The 13,864-nt window shown below is 40.1% G+C and overlaps 1 long non-coding RNA gene across 1 annotated transcript in view; it reads right to left on the reverse strand.

Annotated features, from left to right (window-relative positions):
• Positions 1–2,967: 2,967 nt before the first annotated feature.
• LOC126260947 (uncharacterized) overlaps positions 2,968–13,864 on the reverse strand; it is a 44,626-nt gene continuing 33,729 nt past the window's right edge. The window contains exon 3 of the long non-coding RNA XR_007546672.1: positions 2,968–3,091. This is a non-coding gene — a long non-coding RNA (uncharacterized LOC126260947). The remainder of the gene's footprint in view (positions 3,092–13,864) is intronic.

Consider the following 13,864-nt stretch of genomic DNA (forward strand, 5'->3'; position numbering starts at 1 on the left):
CGTCATGCTGCAGGCCACTTGCACGGGCAGAACTGTTTCCTACATGTGGTTTCAACATGGAATTTATGTCTTTTTCAGCTCACATTGAAGCCTTGAGAAATCCTTATTTGTTCATGCTTGGACTTCAGACAGTTATGATGGGTCGGTGTAGCAGGCACATTATTAAAAATGTCCTTATAGAAATAAAGTGATGACCGTTAATGACTTGTAGTTTGTGTATTTCTGCACCTCATTGGGCCCATTGCCCACAATAGTCCTGAAAAATACTGAGGGAGGCCCTCAGCTGAGGACACAAACCTCATAACTGCCATATACCTAACAGATTTAGTAGAAAAAAGAAAATTGTCAGGTTAATATTTCTATCAAATGAATAAGCACCCAGAGCTCTCACAGAAAGCCTCAGTTCAAAAGTTTAATGTGTTTTGTCAGGTTCATTCGACCACAAATTGAAAAGTTTTCAACCAACAGTTTTTTATTATCTTGTACTTTTCATATAAACAGATTTTAAGATTTTATGCAGTTGTATCTTATTTCACAACAAAATCAGTATACCATTTTTAGCTAATGATCCATGCTACAGTTGAATCAGCATTAAGTTCATTCCTGACTGTTGAAGTGGGTGTGGCAGCTTCATGGGCCTACCTCAACCAGTATTGTAATGCTATTTTCTAACATCTCTACAGCAAAGCATCAGTGTTGTCACAGTTCAGTAGACAGCAACTTAATTCGCCTGCAGCTGATAGTGCTTCACAGTTGAAAGCTGACAACAGCACTGCAAGCTATCAGGGGATCTTCTTCTGCCATCTCGGCTGTAGCCACCATACCCCAATAGCTCCATACTCAGTTTCTTCTTTTGATCAACTCAAAGTGACTAGACAGATATTTGTTGGTTCAACAGTTAACTAATAGCATATTTACTGTCATCTATTCGCAGCCTGCTCTTTGCTGTTGACTTTAAAATTTTCTTACTTTGTGGCCTTTGCTGCTAATTCTTCAGTTTGTGTGCCCTTATTGTGTGTGCTGCCTTTTACATTGTCATTTTGCATAGAGTTCTTTTCCAAACATTAAGGAATTTTTTTGTACCATAGCTATTATTTGGTTTCATGACTCAAATTTAATGGTACCAAGAGTGATGAGTGAATGCTTCTTTTTGTATTACATTATTTATTTACATTATTATTTATTTATATTACAATATATTATTTGCATATCCTTCAACAATTTTTCTCAGCTGCATTCTCTCACTTATTTTCTCAATGAATTTTGTTAACATGTATACTGAGTTATATCCTGATTCTAATTCAGTTTCCAAGGTATAACAGGCTATACTTTACAAGGAGCAGGCCAGACACTGCACGTGTTAAATAATTAAATATTTGTTCTACAATCAAAATGAATACATCTCACTGGCTATACAAATCTGCTGTTACATTATCAACTTTTATGAGCACTTGACAGGCATTACTGACTCTCGTCAAGGTTAAAGTGCGGATGGGCCCTCGCAAGTCCTGGGAGCCCAATTATTGCCATGTTCCCATATAATTTAAAGAAAAATGAACACCTTTTTGTGCATCTTTCAAAAATTTCCTGACAGTCCCGTAAATGTATTTTAGTCTGTGCTATGAAACTCTGCTGAAGGCTTTAAAGCAATTCATGAAGTACATGCTATGTTTCCATAAACCATCTTGTCTTTATTGGTTTGTTCCTAATGCTACCTCCATACCATGCTTGGTCTCTTGACAACTCTATTCTTGAATTAATTCCATTTATTCTTGTTTATTTTTGTATTGTGCCGGTTTATGGACTTATCAAACCTTTCAAATATGAAATTACATGTGTATTAAACAGCTGGCGTATTGTGATGTATCAGTGTAAAGTGACTGGTGGAATGTTATGTTTACAACAAATCAAATTTTGTGAGTGGTAATTCTGTAATAGGCTATATTGTTCAAGAGCATCCTCTTAATGAAAAATGTAGGGAAATTGTGATGCTGTGTACTTCCCATCAATTTCTTGAGATATTACTCCAAGGACATTACTTGAGGCAGAGTAAATTGCTTCCGTCTACAGTGCCATATCATATTGTAAAATGAATTATTCAGCCAACATTTCTACAGTTTTGCAATGCTCTACTTTAGGACAGTGAGGCAGTGTGGCACATTGTTGTACCCAGAACAACTTGATTGTAGGTGGCATACATGAGGGTGTGTGTTCTTAATATATTGTAGCTAATTCGCAGAGATCCTACTGTCCGCTGTAAGAGACTCACACAATTTCATTCCTGATACCGAGAGGAAGTTTGATCACTTCTATGATTTCATTTTATAGTTTCTTCAACAGCAGGATATGTCTGCCATAGCAATTGATGCTAACAGTTAGGGCACAAGAATCATTTGTGTTTGTTGGTGTGGAATTACTCCTTTCGCTAAGTTTACATGATAAAGATAATTAATTATTTGGATACCAGATGTGGATTTAAATCTCCTCCCGAGGTCCTGTACCAGCCATACAGTATATAGAAAAAGGATAGCCTACCTAGGATGGGCATGCTGTATGCTATAATCAGCAATAAAGCAAAATTGACAGGTCTAATTACTTTAACCTAGTGCATTAAAATTCAGTCTTCCTCTAATGACACCACTATAGATAAGATGTAAGCGTGTAATCCTTCCTTTCTTCTTATTTTATTAAAGGTACCTGCAGAGACTTTGCCCATGTGTGTGTCTTACTGACAACCCCAGTACAGTGATAACATATGCAAACAATTGCAGATTTTCATGTTAACAATGTAACTCTGTGAGAATTAGTAAAATTTTTGTTGCCTTTTCCTACTACATTTTCAGATTGTTTTCTCAGATCACCCATACAGTGAATATGAAAAATACTAAATTATTATTGACAATGATATTTCTTCAACTAAGACAAGGTATTTGCAGGTGGTTTTAAAATTGGAAAATGAAACAGATATTAATGGGTAAGCAGTTTATTTTGATTTACAGGTGCATCTTGCTTTTTGGTATGTGCTTCTGCGAGATACTACAGCCACTACCTGCTCCGTAGACAACATTCATTGTGGTGCCACCAAATTTACCTGAAAAAGATGAAAAATGCTATTCTGAGGAATTTCCAACAGTCAGTAGTGTGCCAGTATACTGTGTATTCACACATATGCCAGTTTTCAGATTATGGCCAGAGATTTCTTGCAAGATGTAATTAATGATATCATACATTTTTCAGGATACCGAGAGAACATGTGAAACAATACTATACAGGGTATCTCTCTGATGAGTCGTCAGGCACTTTTTCTGTGGTGTTTCAGCAGTTATATGCAATTTTGTTTTTGTTATTTGTAGCTAGGGGCATCCAAAATAACTACTGCTAATCACATCTTTCATGCAACTCCCAGTGTTGTCAGAAGTGTCAAGTTTGTTTCCTGTTACAAACAAAATTATTTTTAAAATGAAGTTTTATGTGTCCATTTGATAGAGTGGTCCCAAATTAGCCTAGTGTGATACTCGTTTATCAGTATGTGTTAAGAGGGACAGTAAACCATTAAGCATAACCAGTACTCCAGAGCAACAAAACCACTCTGACCCTTGTTGACTGCTACCACCATGCAGTTGCAGTGCTGCTGCCATGCTGCATACTCAGTTGCTGCTGGAGTAATGGTTATTCTTCCATGTTTTAGTGTCCCTGTTAATAGAGATTGATAACAAGTATATCGCAGTAGACTAATTTGGAACTGCTCTATCGAATTCTGCTTCGAAAATAAGATTGTTCCTAATGGGGAACAAACTGATGATTTCTGTCCACATTGGACGACACATGAAAGGCATGATGATCAGTATTTGTTTGGGCTGACTCCAGCTAAGGATTGAAAAAACAAAGTTGCAAACATCTGTCGAAACACCAGAGAAAATGCGCATGAAGACATTTCGGAGAGACACACTATTTAAATGTATAGTAAACTAGTTTTTGATATGACAAACTATTAAAAAGGAATAACTATTCCACTGTAGTGTCTTTGAGAATGCTTAACTATTTTAGAAAAGGTAAGTTAATTAGAATAGAAGTTCTTTTCCAGGATTCAATATTTAAACTACATAAGCTATGACATCTAATTTTCAGTAGGTAGTTAATAATTATACAGATGCTAATAATCTCAGTGGCATAGGCTCTTAAGTCGTAGTTCTCAAAACGGGGCTAATGCCTGTTGCAAAGCTAGTTCACTCATTTGACATGTTCCTCTGGGTACTTGTATCACAGAAGAGCTTGTTAATAATAAATGCATTAAAAACTATGGGAGAAGGAACCACTGATAAATTTCATTCACACATGATAGACTGTAACAAATAGCTAGCATCATGAATTTTAGCTTTAACTGTAAGTTCTAGTATTATTTCCATCTCTTGGTGCTACAGCAAAAAGTTTTTCGTTTCATTCCCATCATGTTTAGCAGAAATCTGCAATCTATCAACAAAGAAAACAAACATTGTATTAGTTGAATGTGATGGTTTAGTATTATGAGATATATGATACCAAATATAGAGAAATTTGTCGTACATTTATCTCCTTCACTAAGACTGATTTTTAGTAATATAGTCAATGGCCTTGTTGCAGTGGTAATACCAGTTCCCATCAAATCATTGATGTTGTGCATTGTTGAGCTGGCTAGCACTTGAATGAGTGACCGTCTGGGTCTGCCTAGTGCAGTTGGCAAGCAGGGTGCACACAGCCTTCCTGAGGCCAATTGAGTAGCTACTCGATTGACAAGTAGCAGCTGTGGTCATGAAAGTGACTACAACCAGGAGAGCAGTGTGCTGACCACATGCCCCTTCATATCTGCATCCCGTGACTATAGGTGAAAGATGATACGGCAGTTGATCAGTACCATTGGACCTTCTGAGGCCTGTTCTGATGGAGTTAGTTAGTTTTGGTAATATACACTGACAGAAAAAAAATTGCAACACCAAGAAGGACTTGTGTTACATGAACAAAGATTGGTAGGCATGTTTCTACATCTCAAACATTATGTCTATTCAGATTTTGCACCAATCACATAAGAGTCATGCCACTACTAGGATGCAAATCAGGTTTGCTTTAAATATGTGCTGTAATGGTCATGAACGGCAGTTATCTCTGAGACTGGTTGTGGTGAATTGAAGTTAGCCAAGAATGCCTTTAAGGCAACAGACATGCCAGTATCAGCACCTCAATGAGTATGAATGAGGTCCCATTATAGGGCTACAAGAAGGTGGCTTTTCCTTCTGCAATATTGCAGAAAGACTGTAGCCACTGTACATGATTGCTGGCAGTACTGATCATGAAAATATACAATCGCAAGAGACTGGGCTCTGGATGGCCATGAGGCTGTTCAGGAGGGAAGACTATCAGGTTCAGTGGTGCATTGTACTGCATCTGCAGCAACAACCTGAGGAGCAGTTGGCACTACAGTGCCCCAACAAACTGTTACGTTGGCACTACAGTGCCCCAACAAACTGTTACAAAACGGTTACTTCGAGGATAGCTTTGAGCCAGATGCTCTGTAGCGTGTGTCCCGCTGGCCCCAAACCACTGGCATTTGTGACTTCATTGGTGTCAAGAGAGCCCATTGGAGGGCAAGGTGGATGTCTGTTGTGATTTCTGATGAAAGCTGGTTCTGCCTTGGTGCAAGTGATGATTGTGTGTTGGTTGGGGGAGGCCATATGGGGGCCTGCAACCAACCTCTCTGTGTGTTAGACACACCAGACATACACCTGGAGTTGTGGTCTAGGGTGTGAGTTCCTATGACAGCAGGAGCCCTCTCATGGTTACCACAAGCATCCTGACTGCAAACTTGTATGTCAGTCTGGTGATTCAACCTGTTATCATTCATGAACAGTGTTCCAGGGGGTGTTAGGCAACAGGCCTGCTCGACCATCAATTTGTCTCAAATTGAGCAATTATGCTACCTTGACAAATGTATTCCCAAAATTTCATTACTCTTCATTAAGTATTTTGTGGTATTGTGATTTATTCCCCATCAGTGTATATATGCTTATCAAACTTTGACCATTACAGCAGCATTGTTAGAATCTTCTAATAAATTATATTTTAAAAAAACCTTTCCCTTTTCAGTATAAAATTTCATATACTTCAAGAGGGAACCATTGATTCACTGTTTGATAAATGATGTTGATTACGATTTATAGTAATTGTCATCTCCATAACATACGATTTAAAAAAAAAAGGAAAATTAGATACTTAAAAACAGTGATAAAATTAGTACTTTGTGCCAGTGAAGATGGCAACAGCTGGACATTCCCTGTTACTAGTACCAGTATGGAGACTTACTATTTGATAAAGTGGATCATAACAAGTGAGAATTGGACAACAATAGGTAACACTATTGATTTCAAGAATGGAGGAATAGGGGCAATGAGTAATCTTTTGATGTAGTCTTATAGGCTTTCCCAACGATTCAGTATCATTTCATTGAAGTCCTGTGTTATACCAGTGGTCAGCGTCTTCCCAACATCATGTTTCGACAGCATAACTTGATGTCTTCATCAGGTGTCCCCCAAGACTGGCTGCCTAGCTGACCAGGTCCCACATTTGTGCCTGAGTGGTACCTTGAGTTCTGTCTGCCATCCATTCCAGACTGGGTGTTCCATCTTCAGTCTACCCTGCATGGTATGCTTCCGCATTGCTGGAGGCGTTTCCCATTGTGTCCAAGCCCAGTGTGGCAGTCTCCTATGGCAGTCACCTCATCATGGTGTTCCATATTCAGTCCACACCTGTGAGATGTGATCCCTGCAATCTCGCACTGCTGCTCGAATTCCCTATTACATACATGTCCACTGCGGCAACCTCTTGCTGTTCCATATTAGATCTGCCTTGGTGCAAGTGATGATTGTGTGTTGGTTGGGGGAGGCCATATGGGGGCCTGCAACCAACCTCTCTGTGTGTTAGACACACCAGACATACACCTGGAGTTGTGGTCTAGGGTGTGAGTTCCTATGACAGCAGGAGCCCTCTCGTGGTTACCACAAGCATCCTGACTGCAAACTTGTATGTCAGTCTGGTGATTCAACCTGTTATCATTCATGAACAGTGTTCCAGGGGGTGTTAGGCAACAGGCCTGCTCGACCATCAATTTGTCTCAAATTGAGCAATTATGCTACCTTGACAAATGTATTCCCAAAATTTCATTACTCTTCATTAAGTATTTTGTGGTATTGTGATTTATTCCCCATCAGTGTATATATGCTTATCAAACTTTGACCATTACAGCAGCATTGTTAGAATCTTCTAATAAATTATATTTTAAAAAAACCTTTCCCTTTTCAGTATAAAATTTCATATACTTCAAGAGGGAACCATTGATTCACTGTTTGATAAATGATGTTGATTACGATTTATAGTAATTGTCATCTCCATAACATATGATTTAAAAAAAAAAAGGAAAATTAGATACTTAAAAACAGTGATAAAATTAGTACTTTGTGCCAGTGAAGATGGCAACAGCTGGACATTCCCTGTTACTAGTACCAGTATGGAGACTTACTATTTGATAAAGTGGATCATAACAAGTGAGAATTGGACAACAATAGGTAACACTATTGATTTCAAGAATGGAGGAATAGGGGCACCGAGTAATCTTTTGATGTAGTCTTATAGGCTTTCCCAACGATTCAGTATCATTTCATTGAAGTCCTGTGTTATACCAGTGGTCAGCGTCTTCCCAACATCATGTTTCGACAGCATAACTTGATGTCTTCATCAGGTGTCCCCCAAGACTGGCTGCCTAGCTGACCAGGTCCCACATTTGTGCCTGAGTGGTAACTTGAGTTCTGTCTGCCATCCATTCCGGACTGGGTGTTCCATCTTCAGTCTACCCTGCATGGTATGCTTCCGCATTGCTGGAGGCGTTTCCCATTGTGTCCAAGCCCAGTGTGGCAGTCTCCTATGGCAGTCACCTCATCATGGTGTTCCATATTCAGTCCACACCTGTGAGATGTGATCCCTGCAATCTCGCACTGCTGCTCGAATTCCCTATTACATACATGTCCACTGCGGCAACCTCTTGCTGTTCCATATTAGATCTGCCTTGGTGCAAGTGATGATTGTGTGTTGGTTGGGGGAGGCCATATGGGGGCCTGCAACCAACCTCTCTGTGTGTTAGACACACCAGACATACACCTGGAGTTGTGGTCTAGGGTGTGAGTTCCTATGACAGCAGGAGCCCTCTCGTGGTTACCACAAGCATCCTGACTGCAAACTTGTATGTCAGTCTGGTGATTCAACCTGTTATCATTCATGAACAGTGTTCCAGGGGGTGTTAGGCAACAGGCTTGCTCGACCATCAATTTGTCTCAAATTGAGCAATTATGCTACCTTGACAAATGTATTCCCAAAATTTCATTACTCTTCATTAAGTATTTTGTGGTATTGTGATTTATTCCCCATCAGTGTATATATGCTTAACAAACTTTGACCATTACAGCAGCATTGTTAGAATCTTCTAATAAATTATATTTTAAAAAAACCTTTCCCTTTTCAGTATAAAATTTCATATACTTCAAGAGGGAACCATTGATTCACTGTTTGATAAATGATGTTGATTACGATTTATAGTAATTGTCATCTCCATAACATACGATTTTAAAAAAAAAAAAGGAAAATTAGATACTTAAAAACAGTGATAAAATTAGTACTTTGTGCCAGTGAAGATGGCAACAGCTGGACATTCCCTGTTACTAGTACCAGTATGGAGACTTACTATTTGATAAAGTGGATCATAACAAGTGAGAATTGGACAACAATAGGTAACACTATTGATTTCAAGAATGGAGGAATAGGGGCACCGAGTAATCTTTTTTGTAGTCTTATAGGCTTTCCCAACGATTCAGTATCATTTCATTGAAGTCCTGTGTTATACCAGTGGTCAGCGTCTTCCCAACATCATGTTTCGACAGCATAACTTGATGTCTTCATCAGGTGTCCCCCAAGACTGGCTGCCTAGCTGACCAGGTCCCACATTTGTGCCTGAGTGGTAACTTGAGTTCTGTCTGCCATCCATTCCGGACTGGGTGTTCCATCTTCAGTCTACCCTGCATGGTATGCTTCCGCATTGCTGGAGGCGTTTCCCATTGTGTCCAAGCCCAGTGTGGCAGTCTCCTATGGCAGTCACCTCATCATGGTGTTCCATATTCAGTCCACACCTGTGAGATGTGATCCCTGCAATCTCGCACTGCTGCTCGAATTCCCTATTACATACATGTCCACTGCGGCAACCTCTTGCTGTTCCATATTAGATCTGCTCCCATGAGGAGTGATCTCTGAGGTCTCGGGTTGCTGATGTTGGTCCATATCTTGTCTGCCCTCGCTGTGGCCATCTATCAAGTGCGATCTCTGAGGTCTCAGGTTGTTGATGTTTGTTCATATCTTGTCCACATTTGCTGTGTCAGAATTACGTCAAATTGCAATGGAATATTATTGGAGAAGGGGGGAAAACGTATGGCAGAAGAAAAATAAATAGTTACAAATAGTAGCAATAGATGGCACTGTAAGCATCATAGTGGTCAACTACAAATAACAATTGAATCATACAGCAATGCCTAAGGTGTATGTTTGACGATAAACAAACTGTACTACTCAGTGTGCATGGGTGTACAGGTGTGATAATGTTGGTCACGCAAGCCCACTCACCACAGCAAGGTCATATCATATCGGATGGGAAAAATTGGTTTTTAATTGTCCTGAGGCCAAAAACTGCAAAAAAGCATCAATCACATTGGGTTTTAACTATCCTGAGGCAAAAAACCTCATAAAAAGTATCAATCAAAATCGAAATGGATTATTAATTTCCATGTGACTGGCACAAAACATGTTCAATATGCTGTCCATTGTTTTCTGCAACAAGTTGAAATCGAGAAACAGCATGTTCCACAACTGATTGAAGTGTTTCCAGGACCACATTCAGAATGTGTTGTCCAATGCGTGCCTTCAATGCAGCTAAGTTTCGCAGTTGGAACACTCAACAAAACATCTTTCATATAGCCCCACAGCCAGGCATCATGGATTAGGATCAGGTGATCGGGACGGCCAGGCTGTAGGGAAATAGTGGCTGATAATTCTAGCGTTTCCGAAATGGCGCTTCAGCAGCTGCTTAACTGGATTTTCTATGTGCAGAGGTGTGCCATCTTGCAAAAAATGATCCCATTTACACATCCACACTGTTGGAGAGCTGGAATAATATGGTTGAGCAAAAGACACACCGCGCTTCCAGTGACAATGCAAGGTAACAGGACCAGAAGCACCTGTCTCTTCGAAAAAATATGGCCCTATGATAAATGATGCGATAAACCCGCACCACATAGTGACCTTTCTAGGATTTGCGTGTAGATTTTCCGTTGCCCATATTTGACAATTATGTGTATTGACATATCCTGTCAGATGGAAGTGGGTGTCATCTGCCCACAAAATCTTCTACGGCCAATCGTTGTCCAGTCCCATGTGAGCAAGAAATTCTAAAGCAAAGGTCTCTCTTGCTGGCAGGTCAACAGGAAGCAACTTGTGCACATGGGTAATTTTGAATGAATAGCAAAGAAGGATGTTTTGTAGGATTTTACGCACTGTGCTCATGGGTATGTCCAATGTTCGGGCAATTCTCTGTGCATTACACATTTGCACACCACCACTCATCCCCTCCTGCACTGCTGTGGCCACTGCCTCCACTGATGTCGAATCAATTTGTTTCCTCCCTTTACCAGGCTGCACAGCAGAAGAACCGTCTTTTCAAATTTCCGAATAATTTTCTCCAGACCCACGGCAGTCATTGGACCAATGCCTTTTTCAAACCCTTCACTGTGCAGAACTTCTGCAGAGTAACATGTGCACAGTATTCATTCTTGTAATACAGCTTTACAAGCAGAGCGTGATGCTGCATTGAGATAGTCTTGGCGAATGTCGCAGATGCGAAAGGAGGAAAAGTCATGTACCCAGCATGTTTATACGAACTTCAATGGGTCGTGCACATGACAGGTGTTTTCATTTATGTATTCTTACACATACAGTGCCATCTATTGATCAATTTTCACACTATTTTTTTTTCTTTTGGGATACATTTGCCCCCTGCTCCTTTAATATTTCGTTGCAATTTGATGTCATTTTGACCAGTGGTGTTATTTCTACAGCGTTTTGAAAGGTTGATTTTAATTACAATCACGATGTATGTCTTTGATATTCCTTACAGCTTATGTCTTGACTGTTCTGGTAGTTTGACTGATTTAAGACAGACCGTATTCACAAGATATGTGGTAAATACTGAGTTTTCTTAACCTCATATCCTGACCGTTCCAAGATGAACCCTGATTTCACTGGGCAGGTAGAGCACATTTTTTTATTTCACTGTTCTTCAGGGTTCTGCTGATCTTGGCAGAGATAGTCCCTGCATACACTAGAAAAGCTACCATACTAGTCTCTTCTTGTTTCTCTTCTGGTGTTCAGGTTGTCTGGAAGATATAACACTTTGTCAATGTCTCTGGTCAGTGAACACACTGATTCTGTTGTCATGCCCTGGTCTTCTGTGCTGCATGATAGTAGCTGTTGGCCTGTAGATATAAGTCAGTGTGTGTTTGTTTTCAATACAGATTGTGGCCGAAGGTGCCATCTGCCTTCCTCTTCACCAAGACATCCAGGAACATAAACATCTTTCTTCATGATGGACTTTATGTTGGGATGTCATGAGTCCAGTTTTTCCTGGCTGTGGGACCAGGTGATGAACATGTCAAACACACATCGAAAGATGTACACATTGGTTGTAAGGGCCTCATCCTCAAACTTCTCCATTAACAGACTGGCCATTATTGGAGACAAGGGACTACGAATCACCACTCCTTCATTCTGCTCACAGAACTGGTCTCTGAAAAGGAATTCAATATTAAAATATGCTTGAAGAGATCCAGCAAAGCTCCGCCAAACCTCTCACCAATCAAATCGAGTGTGACCTGGAGTAGTACCCTTGTAAACAGGGACATCAAGCCAAAACTGACCATGGTGTCTGCATCTGAGATATGTAAGTTTCTGATATGTTTCACGAAGTTTGATGAATTGCAGATGTGGTGGACACACCTTTCCACATATGGTGCTAACTTCTTCTTAAGGAAAGTAGCTTTCAGGTAGGTGGCTGCACCCATATTGCCCATGATGGGGCACAGTGGTAACTTTCTTTGTGATGGGCATCACAGGATGTCCCGCCAAACATTGCAAAATAACATCTCTACATCTACATCTACATCCATACTCCGCAAGACATCTGACGGTGTGTGGCGGAGGGTACTTTGAGTACCTCTATCAGTTCTCCCTTCTATTCCAGTCTCGTATTGTTTGTGGAAAGAAAGATTGTCGGTATGCCTCTGTGTGGGCTCTAATCTCTCTGATTTTATCATCATGGTCTCTTCGCGAGATATATGTAGGAGGGAGCAATATACTGCTTGACTCCTCGGTGAAGGTATGTTCTCTAAAAACTAACTAGAATGTATAATTCAGAAGTGAACTCATGATGGAAATTTAATGGATATAATGGCAACATATAGATATGACCTCTTTGAGGACGTCCATACTGATACAGGTATCAATGACTGTAGGGCAGTTGTAGCAACAATGATTACCAGAGTGCAAAGGACAACTAAAACAAATAAAAGGATTGATATGCTAAGCAAACTAGATAGCATCATATCTCAATAAGGAACTTGAAACATTTAGCTCTGGAGAGGAGCATGTCGAAGAACTGTGGCTCAAAGTTCAAAGGAGTAGCTGACCATGCACTTCACAGATACATGCATAGTAAAACAGCTGATGATAGGAAGTATCCTATATCATATACAGTCATGGTTAAGAAACTTCTAAAGAAACAGAGACTACTGCATAGCCATTGTAAAACAAAGCATGGGGTCATAAAGTGAGTTTGGCTGTCAAAGGGATATTTTGGCTGTCAAGAGGGCAATTCATGAAGACTCAATGACTGCTCGTCTGCAATGATATCAAAAGAGCTCCCACAAAACCCAAAGAAATTCTGGACGTGTGTAAAGGCCGTTAGTGGTGTCAACCTTGGTGTACAGACTTTCATGGACAAGACAGAAAGTGATACAGAGGTTAGCAAAACATAAGCAGAAATGCTGAACTAAGTTTTCAAATAATCCGTACAAAGGAAAATTCAGAAGCACTGCCCCAGTTTAATTCTTGCACCACTGCAAAGATGAATGATATGGATATTAGCATCAGTAGCATTGAGAACAGCTGAAATTGCTAAAATTGAACAAAGCTCCAGGCCCTGATGGAATCCATATCAGATTCTATACTGAACATTAAACAAAAACTGTGCCCAGTAGTGGGAAGAAAGGTCATATCCATCTACAAGAATGGTAGCAGAAGTGCTCCACAACATTACTGTCCAATATGCTTGATATCACTTTGTCGTAGAGTCTTGTAACATATTCTGGGCCAAGTGTATTTCAAACAGAATGATCTCCTGCACACCAACCAGCACTGATTCTGAAAATATCTATCATGTGAAATGCAACTCATTATCACATGACATTCTAGAAGCCATGGACAAAGGCAGTCATAAAGCTGCAGTATTTCTTGATTTCTGAAGCACTTCTGGCTCAGTACCAGACCAACGTGTATTATTGAAAGTATTGTCTGTTGCAGTATCAAGAAAAATTTGGTGACGGGACAGAATTTCTTGGCAGGGCACAGTATGTTACCTTGGATGGAGTCATAGACAAATACAGAAGTAACTTCCGTGTGCCCCAGGGGAAACGTGTGGGGACTTTAGCGCCTCATGTAGTATATTAATGATCTTGCAGACACTACTAAT

Source organism: Schistocerca nitens, chromosome 5 (assembly GCF_023898315.1).
Source record: "Schistocerca nitens isolate TAMUIC-IGC-003100 chromosome 5, iqSchNite1.1, whole genome shotgun sequence".
Lineage (NCBI taxonomy): Eukaryota > Metazoa > Arthropoda > Insecta > Orthoptera > Acrididae > Schistocerca > Schistocerca nitens.